Here is a 15,192-nt window from a genome sequence, read left to right as displayed (position 1 = left end):
GATAGACTCCAAATTGTGGTTCTTGTGCTCCGTGTACCACCAGAACTATTAATGTTTTGCTGCCTGTGAATATTATTCCATTCGGTAATGTCACTTTGCACCCGTCTTTTAAACAAATCTACCTGCACTTGCACATTATCAAATACTTTTACACATCTTAACTTCCAGGCATGCCATAGCATAAAACCAACACAAACAACAAAGTCAGAGTTAATATGTATATTAATTGGTCCATTTTCACACCAGGTTGCTATCCAATATTTTAGATTCCTTCCAATATATAACCCTATAAAGACACTATTCACATTAGCATACATATCCTTAGTTACATGGCAATCTTTATCAACACGTTGAACATACCTGCCTATATTCCCATTTACAGCAAGGCAATCATTAACACACTTCCATAGGAAATGCTTAATTTTTTGTGGCAGATTAAATTTCCAAAAAGCTTTCCGATTAAAATTATCATGAACTGGACCGATGACTTTATCAGTTACAACTCTATACGCAGTTTTAACAGAAAACTCACCATTGTAAGCTGGAGTCCATCTAAGTTCATCCACAGCCTCTAAAGGAATCTTATCTTACAATATTCTTTACAGTTTCATTATCAAAGAGGGCATGCAGCATAGTGACATATGTACCGAAACCGATTTATCGAAACCGATGTATTAACAAACGAAATGCTACATTGCTATATGTACCGAAAATAGACTTTTTGGTATGATGTTTTGTAGGATAAATAAGACCGCCTCTTAGATGAACTGAATCATAGCAGCCTTACCAGTGAGCCGTGTTTCGAGTTTAGAGAAATGAAAGAAATAATAACCGAGCAAAAGGCGGAACGATCGTTGACGAAAATCGTCGCTTCATCTGTTATTCTCCATTCGTGTATGTCATATATTTACTAGTAATTTACCAGCAAATTACTAAACTGGTGTATTTAAACCATGATATGCTTCACTATGCTTCACTATTTTTGTTTTGAGAGGGAATACATTGCGCATAATTGGACTAGTTAATCTTAAAAATTACATTTTTGCTAACCGACAAACTACTGGTATCGAACTATAAGATGAAATTTCAAAATAGTTCTTGAAATGTTTAAAGGCAACAAATAAATGTATGCAAAAGTGAGAAAGACGTAAGTTCTTACCCATCCTGAACCAACACAAGTAAACATTGGTAATCAGAGTCAAGAATACATTGACTTCTTATAAATGGTTATGGACCTTATGGTTAATAGTTGTTTTTTCACTGAGAAGGTTGACGGATTCTTGCAAGCAAAAACAGAGAACGATGAAGTTATAAAGGAAAAAAAAAATCCGTCTACACATCCATTCTTTCCCTCTTAAAAAGAGGACTCCTCTTTTAGTATGTTCATTTTTTATTACTTTTCTCATACGGCATAGTAGGTCAAGACTAGCCCATTGTTGCTCAATCAAAGCTCTCTCCCGCATTCTTGGCATGTCTGGAAAAGTTAAAAGAAATATCCAGCTAAACGTTTATATAGAATCAATGGCAACTAAAATCATGGGGAAATTACTGGTGTGTTTGTTCGAGTTTAAATCTAAAAGCGAAATCTCTAGGATTATCAAGACATATAACGACAGATTACCTGTAAAGTAGGATTATCAAGACATATAACGACAGATTACCTGTAAAGCAGACAAATGGAATCCATAGTTGTCACAAGATTGAATATGATGAGTAGTTAAAATGCTTTACAATGAAAATTAAGAGCGCTTATGTCGGTGTCCTCGACCAGACAGCACTACTGCCAGAATCATCGAGTGTCAGTAGAACAAGATAAAGGTGATTGCTGGTGTACGTATTGGACTCCACCACTGGTGCATTTGACATCGAAATTCTGGTGATTAAACAGATGTATTCCGACTACCAAAGTGTTACCCGAATCCCGGAAGCTCTAAAGTTACAAGGGTAAGTAAGATTGGACCAGAAAAGTGTGCCAAGGTGCAACGCTATAACTGGTCGTTTTACTCTCATGACTACCATTATCAACGAGACTTTCAATTCAGGAATCAAAGATTTTAAAGGTCTGCCCTTATGTCATTTAGTCGATCGTATCCGAAGTTGGCTCATGAAATGGTTCATCAAATATACAAGAAGCTCTTGATTGGCCCATATTATTTGAGTAAACATGCCCACACAATTATTCAAGATCGGTGGCATACAAATTTGCAACTTGTCATGTCAGTAGAGAGCAATATGAAGTGGAGGAGGGTCTGTCAATCTTGAGCAAAAGTTTTAGTGTAGATTGTTTTCTTGTAGAGTGTTAAACTACCAACATATTCCTTATGCACATGTCATTGCGGTGTGGGAGACATATATGATCAAAACAGATGATTTTGTGGGGTTCACTACACAACTTCTGCATGGAGATCTATGTATGAAGCTCCTCGGGAAGATAGGATGTTCATACGTACATCCCATACAAAAACTGTGTAGCGAGCCCCACAAAAGTCATATGCTTTCCTCATATATGTCTCACACGGCAGGAACGTATGCACATGGCAAATGTTGATAATTTAGCAGTCTACATGTGCATGACTTTTGCTCAAGATATTAACGTCCTTGTCCTCTTCTTATTCCTCTCCATTGATATGGCAAGCTACAAATTTGATTGCCACGTTTTACAGATCTTGTATTATTACATGGGCATGCTTACTCAAATGATGTGGCGATTTAAGAGATTCTTGTCTATGTTGATGAGCCCTTTTATGAGCCAACTTCGTATTTGATCGACTAAATGACACAGGAAGACCTTTAAAATCTTTAATTACTGAATTGAAAGTCTTGCGGATACTGAGTTGGAGAGGAAAAGATACAATTACTAGAGATAATGATTAATACCCTTAGAAAAGAGGGACAGAGAAAGACTACTTACAAATGGTGGGATCAGTCACCAACGGCACAACCATTGCATCCGCAATGTACACATTCAATGACCTTTTCATCCCTCGGGTGCTTGGGAACTCTACATACGCAAGTGGGGCGGAAGTTGTGGTCCCGTGGCTAAATGCATTGCAGGCAGCATAGGCGTTCATATCTCTACTGAACTCAAAGACACACCGCAAGGAAAGATATGTGAGTGTGAGATAACTTTAAATCGATTCTCTTACATACAAACTTCAATGAGCAACTAACTATATAATAGATCTTCCATTGAACTAAATGATTTAAGCCCATGAACTAAATGATAGGGAGTTGGGACCATTTGTTATAGGGTTTGCTCCCCCCATTATTTTTAATCCAGATACTATGAACAAAAAGTATTTCATTGAGTACTAGAAAGACAGAACAATCAGAACATACCTTCTTCCACTTGGCAATTAGGTTGCGATCAGCATACCCTTGGTCCAAACAGAAGTCATACAGCTCCTCATTTTCTTTCTTAATTCAGCTTCACACTTTGTTTTTCCATCATGCGGTCATTTTCAGCTGTTGCAGAAACATAAAAAATTCTCAATGTGCAATGCAAAAAAGTCCTCCGAAGCAGAACAACACAAAAATTAAATTAGGCTACTATAGCACTGAATTAAGAAAGAAAATGAGGTACCTTCTCTCATCTTTGTTTCCAACTCAAGTAGAGTGGGCTCAATCAGCTCCCAGCCATTTGGAAATCTGACACGGTTAGTTTTTATCTTAGGCATGTTCTGAGCTGCAATATCGATTCAAAATTTAGCACCAAAAATTATCTCTTCAAATATTGATTGCAAAGACAAACAAATGATTAAGAACTGGTAGTTCTTACCTAGGGCCAGCAAGAAGTAGACAAGAGACAATAAAGGAAACTCAATAGCTACTCTGATAAACTACAAAGATGAGCTGATCTATTTATATAGATTCAGGCATCGTAATAATTCTCTAAACTGGTTCCATAAAGATTCAGGCTGAAACTAATCCTAATAAAACCCTAAAACTTATTCCTAAAGTTATTAGTCTCTCAAGGAGTGAAAAGCCTTATGAGCGAATAAACGTCTCAAAAATCTTGAAAGCATACTTCTTAACTGGAAAACTAATGTAATTAAAATTTCTTAGAACTCATTGGTACCAAGTAAAGCCATTGACATTGTCGATACAAACTATCATATTTCCTTATCAGAAATTTGCCACTTCGATCATCATAAAAGATTTCATAACAAAGTTGACAAAGTAAAATGACATATTCCAAAGGTTCATGTGACTAGTATGACTGCATTTTGTACAATTACTAGATAATGATTAATACCCGTAGAAAAGAGGGACCAATCATTGTACTTAATTGTAAACTTAATGCATGGAAGAACACGCATATCACAACTGATCAGCAAGTAAATTCTCAAGCAACAGAATATTTTCTAAGACCTTAACCAAATCAAAAAAATCAATGCCAGGGACACTGCAACTTATCAAAAACCCACTCTAAGAGCATGGTTTACATACTTTAGAATAAGGCAAGTTGACAGCATACACATTTCAAAAGAGCCTTGACAAAGACATGCACATTTAATAGCAAAACAGGTGACTGATTGGACATAAAAGAAAAAATGAAGCAAAGGATTTCATATATAGGTAAAAACAGAGATCCGTAAAGCATTTAAGCAAGTCCTAATTGCCAAAACAGATATGCTTTTCTTATGCCATAAAACAAAAAAATTAAAGCAATGGGTTATTTTCAATCTGGTGCCTTGTACAAATTAGTGGATCGGATTTTTTGAGCTGCAAGGGTGGGAAGAGGATTTCAGGATAAAATCCATGAAAATAAATACAGTTTTTGGCTAACCGTGGAGTTTCAAATACATTTTCTCGAACAGTTAATAGGCCAGATGCGAGATTTAATACAGGACTAGACATAAGTTGGAAAAGGAAACTCGTGCAACTACAAAACATTATTAATCTTGCGCAAGATCAATTAAAGCATTCAAAATAAATAGCAAGAAGTACAAAATGTTAGAGTTAGTAAGCACACAGGAATTAATGAGGTTAAAACCAAATTTAACAATAAACACAGCTCAAAGGGAATAAGAAACATGGGTACTTCGAAGAAAGCTTACAGGAGAAATCAGAGGGATCGTAGACAAAACATCTCAAATAGTCAAATTATAAATTTGAAAGAATGGAGTTAGGATCAACTATTTAGTTGATCATTACCAAAAGGAACAATTGAAATAAAGAAAAATATTAACAAGAGCGAACAAAAGAGAGAAAAACCACTACCTCAAAGCCACCCTTAGAAACCCTAGCTAGATTTTATAATAAGATAGAGAACGGTGTATGCCATGATGTAAGAGAGGGGTTTTCTACGAGAAGTAGCTGTAAGACAGGTGTAAATATGCAAAGAGTGATGGGTTAATAATTACATGGCGAGGTCCAAGACTTAGGTTCAAATGATATTACTCGAGAAGGCCCTCAAAAATCTATACATGATCCTAGAGGCTGCTCTGCAGACATTATTTGTATAACTATACCTTCTGGATGTCGTAGTGTACTCTTTTCTTATACAAAATACAAAAAAAAAAAAAAAAAAAAAAAAAAAAAAAAAAAAAAAAAAAAAAAAAAAAACACTATCGGAATATATTAAAGGATCAAAAAACAGGCAAAGATCACGTAACAGTGGCTTACCTGAAAGAGAAATTACAAGGATGCTACATTAAAAGTAGCCAAAAAACAAAACAAAAACATGCCAATAGAAAGCCTTACGGAAACGGAAAATGGGTCAGTTGTTCAAATATATTTAAAATATGGTTCAATTGTATGAGTAAAAATTTGTATGGGTGAAATGGACACCAAAAAAATAGCAAGGATGAAACTGGATTCATCCTGACATAAACTTAAAAAATAGTAAGGATGAAACTGGATGCATCCTGATGTAAATTAATAATAAGAAAAAGTATTTGAAAATGGGTAGGATGAAAATGGGTAGGATGAAACTGCAAGATTTATATATGCCTTGGAAAAGTCTTTTATTTCTCTCATTCCAAACCGTCCACTAGATGACAAACGGAATCATGCTCTAGAACTTGTGCTGCATTTTCTTACTTGTATTTTTATTCCATTCCCACATGGCAGTTTCTTGCCCATCCCGTTCAAACATGCATAAAATGAGTCAGTGTGGCAAATTAAAATCAATTCCCTCTGATGATGGTCGTAGACAAGTAGGGGAAAAGTACCTTCGATCTCGATCGCACTTACAATTTGTGCAGAATCCGTATTAACAAAATAATTCCGGTGGTGGAGCCTTTCAAATGCGTGGTAGCGTTAAGTTTGTTTGTACACGTGGCTCAAATGCGTGATACAAAGTGATTTTTTTTCCACTATAAAACATTAAGAGAATCAATTTCTCAGCAAAAGCAACTAGGCAGTAGTACTCTTTCTCCTTCTCCACCACCATCATCATCATCATCAATCTATATCCACGCCGTCCATCTACCATATTCATGTCACTAGGGTTGGCGAGAAAATCAACCATGTCAGTAACACAGAGTTGCTTAATTATCGAAAAACGGAGAAGAAAATTGACGTTTTTGTTTGGATACAAAAAATTACTCCTCATGTACTACTACTCTTCATTAAAACTCACAGAGAAATTGATTTTTATTACTACTTCTGCTGGTAAGAGATTTGGTAAAATCATTAACAAATCTGCTCTCCCTCTCTCTCTGTTAAAAGGTTTCAGTCCCACCACTATCATCAAGATTCAAGAGTTCTAGATCTGTTTGTGGTTCAAGGAAGAAGTTGTTCTTTTGTTCAGAGATCTTCATTTTTTTTAAGTGTAATAAACCCTCTAACTCTTTGACTTCAATTTGTGTTTTTTGTCTGTCTGTTTGTATGTTTGTTTTTGCCTAATTTTCACTTGTATTTTACTTTAAAAACTTTATTCAAATGAAATTGCTGGTGTTTTCTCCTAATTTTTCGCACTGGGGTAAATGTGATTCATGGAATTTCTCCGAGTTGAAGTTGTGAAATCTGAGCAATTCTGTTTAGCTGTTGATTTCCCCTAACCTAATTTTCACAACCAAATTGTTACATGGGAAATTAATTTGTTGTTTAAATATTGATTTTTCATCAATCCGAGTATGTTTAGTTTATTTCTACTAATGTGAACATTGTATTCTACTGAGAAGGTTTTGTAGTCTTGATTTTGTTGAGTATGTCTACATGATTTTTTGCTCTTGATGTTATTTATATATTTACCCTAATTTATACAAATTATGCTTTTCATAGGTTCATGGATGATATGTTTTCTGGAAGATTTTGTGGGGGATTTCAAGTGACATGAATTTGTTAGATTTCATACAAGTGAAAACGGGTCCACGAATTAGTTTGTATTTTCCTTGGATCGTCTTGAAGATTTCAGAAACACGAGCATTTTGCTTCGTGAAAACGGGTCCATGAATTTCCCTCTCTTTTTGACTATGATCTCGTCCTTTCCAACTGCCGAGCGTCCATAAAGCTATTATGAGAAAATTCTTTCACAGCTTCCATGAAGTCATTACCTAAGAAGCTCCAGCATTTTTGGAATTGTCAATAACTGGAGAGCCCCAAAGGATTATAAGCCCCAGGATTTTAGATTGTTCAAACATCGTGGGACTAATAATTTCAACACGTCCCTTCACGTGTAGTCTCGTTGGGTCTAACACGTGGACAATTAAATTGGGTGATGCAGAGTAAAGGTGCGGTCATATGACTCGACACAAATAGCATGCTCAGCTCTGATACCATGTTAGAATACGGGCATCCAAACCACCAAACCATTGCTAATTGGCTGATAATCTCAGATTGCCCAATAATGTAGGACCAATAATCTCAACACGCCCCCTCACGTGTAGCCTCGTTGGGTCTAACACATGGACAATTAAATCGGGTGACGCGAAATAAAGGCGCGGTCAAAGACTCGTCGCAAATAGCCTGCTCCGATATCATGTTAGAATATGGACATCAAAACTCAAAACCAATTGATAATGAGTGGAGAAGCCCAAAAGATTATAATCCGCAGGATCTTAGATTGCCTAGATAATGTGGGACTAACAATCTCAACATCAGGATACTTGATTGCATCCAGAATTTCTTCCACTGAAATGTCAGCTTCCAAGATTTCGCTCTCATCAAAAGATACAGATAGAAGATTAAGATTGTTGGGGACGTTGGTGGAATTCTTCAGTAAACAACGAAGTGTTGAAATCCACAATATGGGATGTGATTTCTGCTTTGTCAGTTGAGAAAGAACCATTGATATAGAGTTGCTTGACTTTATTCGACCTTCGACGCGATGAAGCTAACTCATGTAGAAAAGGGGTATTTCTATCCCCATATTTGAGCCAATTATTACCTGAATTTTGTTTCCAAGATATTGCTTGTTTCTTGCTGAGATCATCATAAGTTATCTTAGCATTAGCCCTCCGCAAGAATTGAGGTGTAGGAAGAGACCCAGACTTAGACTCCGAACGATCCAGCTCCACTATAGTGTGAAGACATTCTTAGATTTTTGGTTCAATTCTACCAAAGAAATTTTTATTCCACTCTTTGATCTTAATTTTCAAATCTTGCAGTTTGTTCCAAAGAAAATAACTAAGGGATACAGAGAACTGCAATGATGCCCACCATTCGGCAATGAGCTCCATGAAGTTGGGATGTTTTCTTTTTCTAAAATAGGAAAGAAGATACATTAATTTAAACTAGATTTACATGAGAGGAGTATTTCATGAGATCTCCAAAGAATTCCAATCTAAATGGAAAAGGATCCCATGATGGATCGGCAAGGTCAAGGAGAATGGGAATGTGGTTTGATGTAGGTCTTGTCTTAGCAAGCTAGGATGTGAAGGGGAACTTGGCTTCAATGTCCGGTGAAATTAATATTCTATCAATTCTTGATAATCCTGGATTTGCTTGACCATTTGTGCAGGTAAATTTGGACCCTTTTGGGGTAGGTCGATGAGAGAGTGGGTGCTGATGAAGGAACAACAGTCTTTCATACTACCGGTTCTTCTGCATCTCCGAATCTTCTCTCCGCAAAAACGAATCACACTGAAGTCACCGCCTACAACTCATGAGTACCAAAATCATGTCGTGGTATGTACGGGACTGGGGTCTTCTTCTAAGAGAAGTGCTGTCCTCCAAGTTATCCAAACGCTCAAGCCATCCATCATTGTTATACAAGAGACGAAGATGCCAGAGTGTACTAATTCAGATATAGCTGAAATATGTGGTTCACGGTGTATGGTTGGAGATTACAGCCTTCTCAAGGTGCATCAGGAGGTATCATTATAACCTTGAATCCAAATATCGTTGAGGTTTTATCTTGTTTAGAGGGTCAATACTCTCTATCTGTCGAATGTAGATTTCTTTGCGGATAATTTTCATTGGCTAACGGGAGTCTATGGCCCTAATTCGAGAGAACTAGAGGTTGATTACCCTGCACTGAGAAGTTTAATCTTCTGGATTCCGGTAACAATTTAGCCGGAATACTAGGTTCTTGTCGGGGGTACTAGTTGCTTTTGATTTTTACTGCCGACTGACGGCTAGAGAATAAAAGTAGAGGGTACGGTCCCGTATGCAGAAGCAACCAGCTAAAGAAAATAAAAATTAGCTCAAAATTTGATTCGCAGCCTTTTCCTGTCTAAATGTATCCCCAAATGACCCAAAATCTGATCTAATTTGCGACCCAAAATTATCCAATTTACACAAATTTACCATGTAAGATCGTACTGACAAGCTTTCCTTGTATCTAAAATTGCAACGTGGACCAAAAACTTGCCTTTGGGCTTGGTATTTACCTCCTCTCCCTAACCTGAATTTCCTCCGGATTACTAATTGGATTTCGAACCGTTAGTCTCATTTCTTCACAAAATTTTATCGGAATCATATGAATAAGTTCAAGAAATCATGGATAAACATCATACTTGCAGTAATGGTACCAGAAAAGAAACCTGACATTTTTAGGGGTGACCCAAAAGGAATTAGGGGCGATTTTTTTAATCCCAACCTATACACTACGTTAAGGGATGTCCAAAAACGCGGAGAATACGTTAATGCTCTTACATAATCGGAAGCTATACTGCACCCGATTGTAAATACCTAATCGGAAGGTTATTAACTAGATTACACTACCAATTAAGTTCGTTTATGTGTCAAACTCGTATCTGGTTTCTATAACAATCGGGAGTAACAAGATCCTCAAGAGACTACCGATTGTTAAAGTATAGAAATTAGAAATCTTTAGATTTTTGCAATGGTGAAATTTGGGCCTCCTATATAATCGGACGAATTAAAACCTGTCTAAGCTAACGATTTGGGGCTTCCCATAATCGGAAAGCTACGAATAACAATACCTCCCGATTATGGTAGATTTCAAATTCATTAAATGAAGGATTTTAGAAGAAAACTTATTTTGGGGCAACCGATAATCGGAAGTTTATGTAATCCATATACCTTCCGATTATGACTACATCCAAAACAAGAACCAAATGGTTATGTTCGGCTCTGTACCCTTGAAACCTATGGAATTTGGCAGTGGTTCGATTTGGGGCTTCATATAATCGGTAGATATATAAGTAATATACCCTACCGATTAGGCTAGATTTCAAAATTCATTACATGAAGGATTTTTGAAAAAACTCATTTTGGGGTAACTTATAATCGGAATGTGGAACATATTAAAATTTCGATTGCCGCTGCATCCAAAACACGAACCAAGTGGTTGTGGCTGGCTGTGTAGACTCAAAATCTATGAGATATGGCAAGGGTTCAATCTGTGACTCCTTATAATCGGTAGGTTGTTAAGCTGTACAAACTTCCGATTATAACAGGTTTCAAAATTCATTACGTGAAGGATTTTAGAAAAAACTCAGCGCAAGCTCTAAAATAGAGTAGGCTATGATGCATTATACCAAATCTGATAAGCAGGAGAAAAAGAAATTGTTACCACCTATCTAAAAATGACATACTAAAAGCTCACAGAATCAAGCAAACCTGCACTATTTTTATGAGCTCTTTTGTTAAGGAAAACTTTAGGATACTAAGAAACCTCACTACATAATTAGTTCGCCACTGCCAAACGCAGGGAGACAAACTGGATGTTTCAGACTAGCTAAGGCTTCAATTTTTTTTACAGAAGGGACTTTCAAGAGCTACTACATGGTTCAAGAAACAGACTGTCAGCAACTCAATCAACAGTTCCTGCGCAGGAACTGAAACTTGAGAGTAATACGCCTGTCTCTCTGTTTACAGTAACAACAATAACAAAATCACCAACAACCATAACTTTAACATTGATAGTAAAAATAGAAACAAAAATCCCACTGAAATTAAACTCTGAAAACATCCAAACACATCAATCGTGGAACTACCCCAACAACTTTAACCAAAACCACGCTACTCAATTCCTAAGTTTCAATTGTTCGGACATCTAGGAATCTAACAAAATCTACCCCTCCTAATCACTCCTGGTTTAAGATAATGCAGTAGAAAAATCAGTCTCAGTTCAGAAAATCAACATCCATTTACGAAAAAAATGTTCTTCCGCATCCATGCAGGCTGTTAAAGGTAGACTGGCACTTATGCTCATCTTCTAAGCACTAGTTGTCGGATATCCATCTACCACCACCATTTCCTTTCGAATCCTCCAAAGAAGAATTTCTGTTATCATGGCGGTTGTAAAAATTTAAATATGATAATTCAATTTTAAACCAAAACAGATTTCATGGTGAAGAAATACAAGATTATAGGATTACATGGATACTGATAAGAAATCTTTTTTTTTTCTTTTGCTCGGCAAAGAAGGAACAATGAAATAAAAGAATGCAAGAATACAAGAAACCAACTAGCCAAGGAGGCTAGAGAAATTAAATGAAACCCTTACAAGCTGAAAACAAACACAGGAACCCCAGGAAAAAGAAGACAAATAACCCAACAACAAAAGCTAACTCAATATGGGTTTAAAAAGAATTGTTCCCAACCCAAAATTACATTAGAAGTGATAATTCCCTTGAAGCAGTTAAGGCTTTTCGACCAGTTAAACGCATCAATTTTGATGTCGCGAATAACTTCATGGACTTTGAAAGTTTTACCATTAAAAGCTATAGAGTTGCGAGCTTTCCAGAGACCCCATAGAATTGCTGCCGGAAGACGTTTCCAAAGTTGATTTCCTTGGGTAGAAAGAGGATAACTTTTCCAACTCACAACAGGCTCTCTAATAGTATTGGGCATAACACCCCCCATGGCAGTGATGAAGTAATTTCAAATACGAGAAGCTGACTGGCATTGTAACAACAAATGGTCTTCATTTTCTTCAACATGTCCACAAAGGTAACACCGGTTAGGGGAGTCTAGCGCAGAATGTCTATGATGCAGATTAGTTAAAGTTGGCAACCTACTCAAACACACTTGCCAAAGAAAAAATCCTACCCTATAAGGCCAAGCTCTAGACCAGACCTTAGAACTCGGAAAAGGAATTACGGGGGTATTACCTTGCGAGTAGTTTAAATATGCCTCATTTACCGAATAGATACCCTTTTTATCGCCAAGACAAATAAGTTGGTCCTCCTGATTAGGAGATGTCACAATAGATTCAAGCAACGGAATAAGAATAGAGAGTTCAGCAATCTCACTGTCATAGAGTCTTCTTCTGTGATGCAGACCTAAGTCCCAATTTAATCCAGCACCTCCGGAGATGTAAGTCTGAGATATAGACTTGTTCTTGGTACTAGAAAGGTTGAAGAGGACAGGACAGAGGAGAGATAAGGGACCCTGAACATACCATTTGTCTTCTCATAGCCTTATTTTGTCTCCTTTTCCTATCTTGAACTGACAATTATTGAAAAAGTCATCGGCAGTAGAATAAATATTCTTCCAGAGACTAACACCATGTTTTTCCTTAGGCTTCATAGTTTTCCACCCTAATTCAACAAAACCATACATGTCTGCTACCACCCTCGACCATAGAGCTTTAGATTCACGACCTAATCTCCACCACCATTTTTGAAGAAGGGATATGTTTAAGTGATTTAAACTTCTAATACCAAGAACTCCCACCTTGAGAGGCTTACTCACATTTCTCCAACCTACCCAATGATGCTTTTTAGTTTCAGATGATTCATCCCATAAAAAATTTCTAATAACTCTTTCAATAGATTTTATCACCTTAGAGGGAGCCATGAACAGAGAAAAATAATAAATAGGAATGCTCTGGAGGACACTCTTGATAAGAGTAAGCTTACCAGCTCTTGTAAGAGTTTTTCGCTTCCACGAGGCAAGTCTGGCCTTCCAAAGCTCAATGATTCTATCTCATTTAGCAGTGGAGTTGGTTTTGTCCCCTAAAGGCATGCCAAGCTACTGAGTTGGAAAACTATCGCAAGACCAACCCAATATTTCATCCAATCCCTCAATATCCTGAACATCACCAACACCAAATAGACTACATTTAGAAAAATTTGTCTTAAGACCATAAATACATTGGAACCAGAGAAGAATATATTTGATATTTCTAACTTGCTTAATACTGTCATCCAGAAATACTAAGGTGTCTTCAGTGAATTGGAGATGGCTGACTTTGACAGCATTAATAGAAGAAGAAGAACAAAACCCCCAAGCATATCCTCCATTTAGGCTTTAACAAACATCATAGTAAGAACCTCAGAAACAAGAAGAAAAAGAAACGGAGATAAAGGTTCGCCTTGCCACTAAACCTTTCTCGGAAGTAAACTTACCAAAAGCAGACCCATTGATAAGCACAGAAAATGGGACCTTAAATATACAACCATAGATCCATTTCTGCCAAATACTACCAAAACCCATTTTTTGAAGAGTCTCCACTAAAAAAGACCATTTAACGTTATCAAAAGCCTTTTCTAAATTGATTTTGCAAACGATCCCAGGGTTACCATTTTTAAGTCTAGAATCAATACATTCGTTAGCTACTAAAATACTGTCTAAAATCTGTCTACCTTTCACGAAAATTGACTGCTGAATAGAGACGAGTTTAGGAAGCATTACCGTTAAACGCTCAGCTAGAATCTTAGATATGGATTTATAGATGTTGCTAGTTAAGCTGATGGGTCGCAGATCCCTAATCTCCTCAAAAACCTGCTTCTTAGGAATTAAAGCAAGGAATGTCGACTTAAGCCTCCAATCAATTTTTCCCGAAGTTTCGAAATCCTTCACTACACGCATAATGTCATCTTTCATAAAGTTCCAACACCTCAAAATAATACCAACCTGAAAACCATCAGGACCGGGTGCTCGATTTTGACCAAGAAGTTTAAGGGCAGATAACACTTCCTCTAAAAGAATAGTCCTTTCTAGCCATACTGCATCCTCGAATGATAAGGTTTTGAAATTCAGCTACCCAATAGAAATATTAGTGTTGTCCGTTAACTTAAACCGAGAGCTGAAGTGGTCTAGGATGCTGCTCTTAATCAGGTTCTTGTCTTCCACTATGACAGAGTCAATTTTCAAACTACAAAATGTATTTCTTCTTCTTCGAATCTTTGCTATACGGTGATAATAACTAGTATTTCGGTCACCATCTTCATTCCACCTGATTCTAGATCTATCCCTCCAGAATTGTTTCTTCATGTCAGCCAATTTTTCACTCTCAAGCATATGGTTATCATATGTTATAACTTCAGACTCTGAAATATCTTCATCATCAATTTTTTGGTCCAACCATTGAATAAGGAGATAGTTCTGTTCACACTTTCTATCAAATTTCCCGAAGACATTTCTATTCCATTCCTTGATTTTACCCTTCAAGGCTTGTAATTTTTTCGCTAAAATAAAACCGGAAGACCCCGTGAAAGTATTAGCCAACGAAACCCACCAAGTCTCCAATAGATCTAGAAATCCTAGTTCAAGCAGCCACATGCTTTCACATCTCCAAGAAGGAGCTCCCCAATCCTCTAAATCACAAGTAAGAATAATTGGTTTGTGGTCCGAAAAAGGCCTACCTAAAGCTTTAACCAAAATACCCGGAAAATGATCATCCCAATCAGCTGTTGTCATGAATCTATCAATTTTACTCATTGAGGTGAGAGATCCTTTTTTAATCCAAGTGTACTTAGCCCCATGAATGGGGATATTAATCAGTTCATTAGCATCATAAAAATCGCAGAAATCCTTCATGCCTCTAGAAATATTAGAGCAACCTTTTCTTACATCCATCAATCTGACTTCATTGAAATCCCCCCCCCC

At 36.9% G+C, this 15,192-nt stretch overlaps 1 pseudogene; it reads right to left on the bottom strand.

Moving 5' to 3' along the window:
• Positions 1–2,922: 2,922 nt before the first annotated feature.
• LOC113317496 lies at positions 2,923–3,677 on the bottom strand (annotated as a pseudogene).
• Between the last annotated feature and the right edge of the window lie 11,515 nt (positions 3,678–15,192).

Source organism: Papaver somniferum, chromosome 10, assembly GCF_003573695.1.
Source record: "Papaver somniferum cultivar HN1 chromosome 10, ASM357369v1, whole genome shotgun sequence".
Taxonomy (NCBI): Eukaryota; Viridiplantae; Streptophyta; class Magnoliopsida; order Ranunculales; family Papaveraceae; genus Papaver; species Papaver somniferum.
Note: the sequence above shows the minus strand (reverse complement) of the source record. Positions and strands in the feature narration are given on the sequence as shown.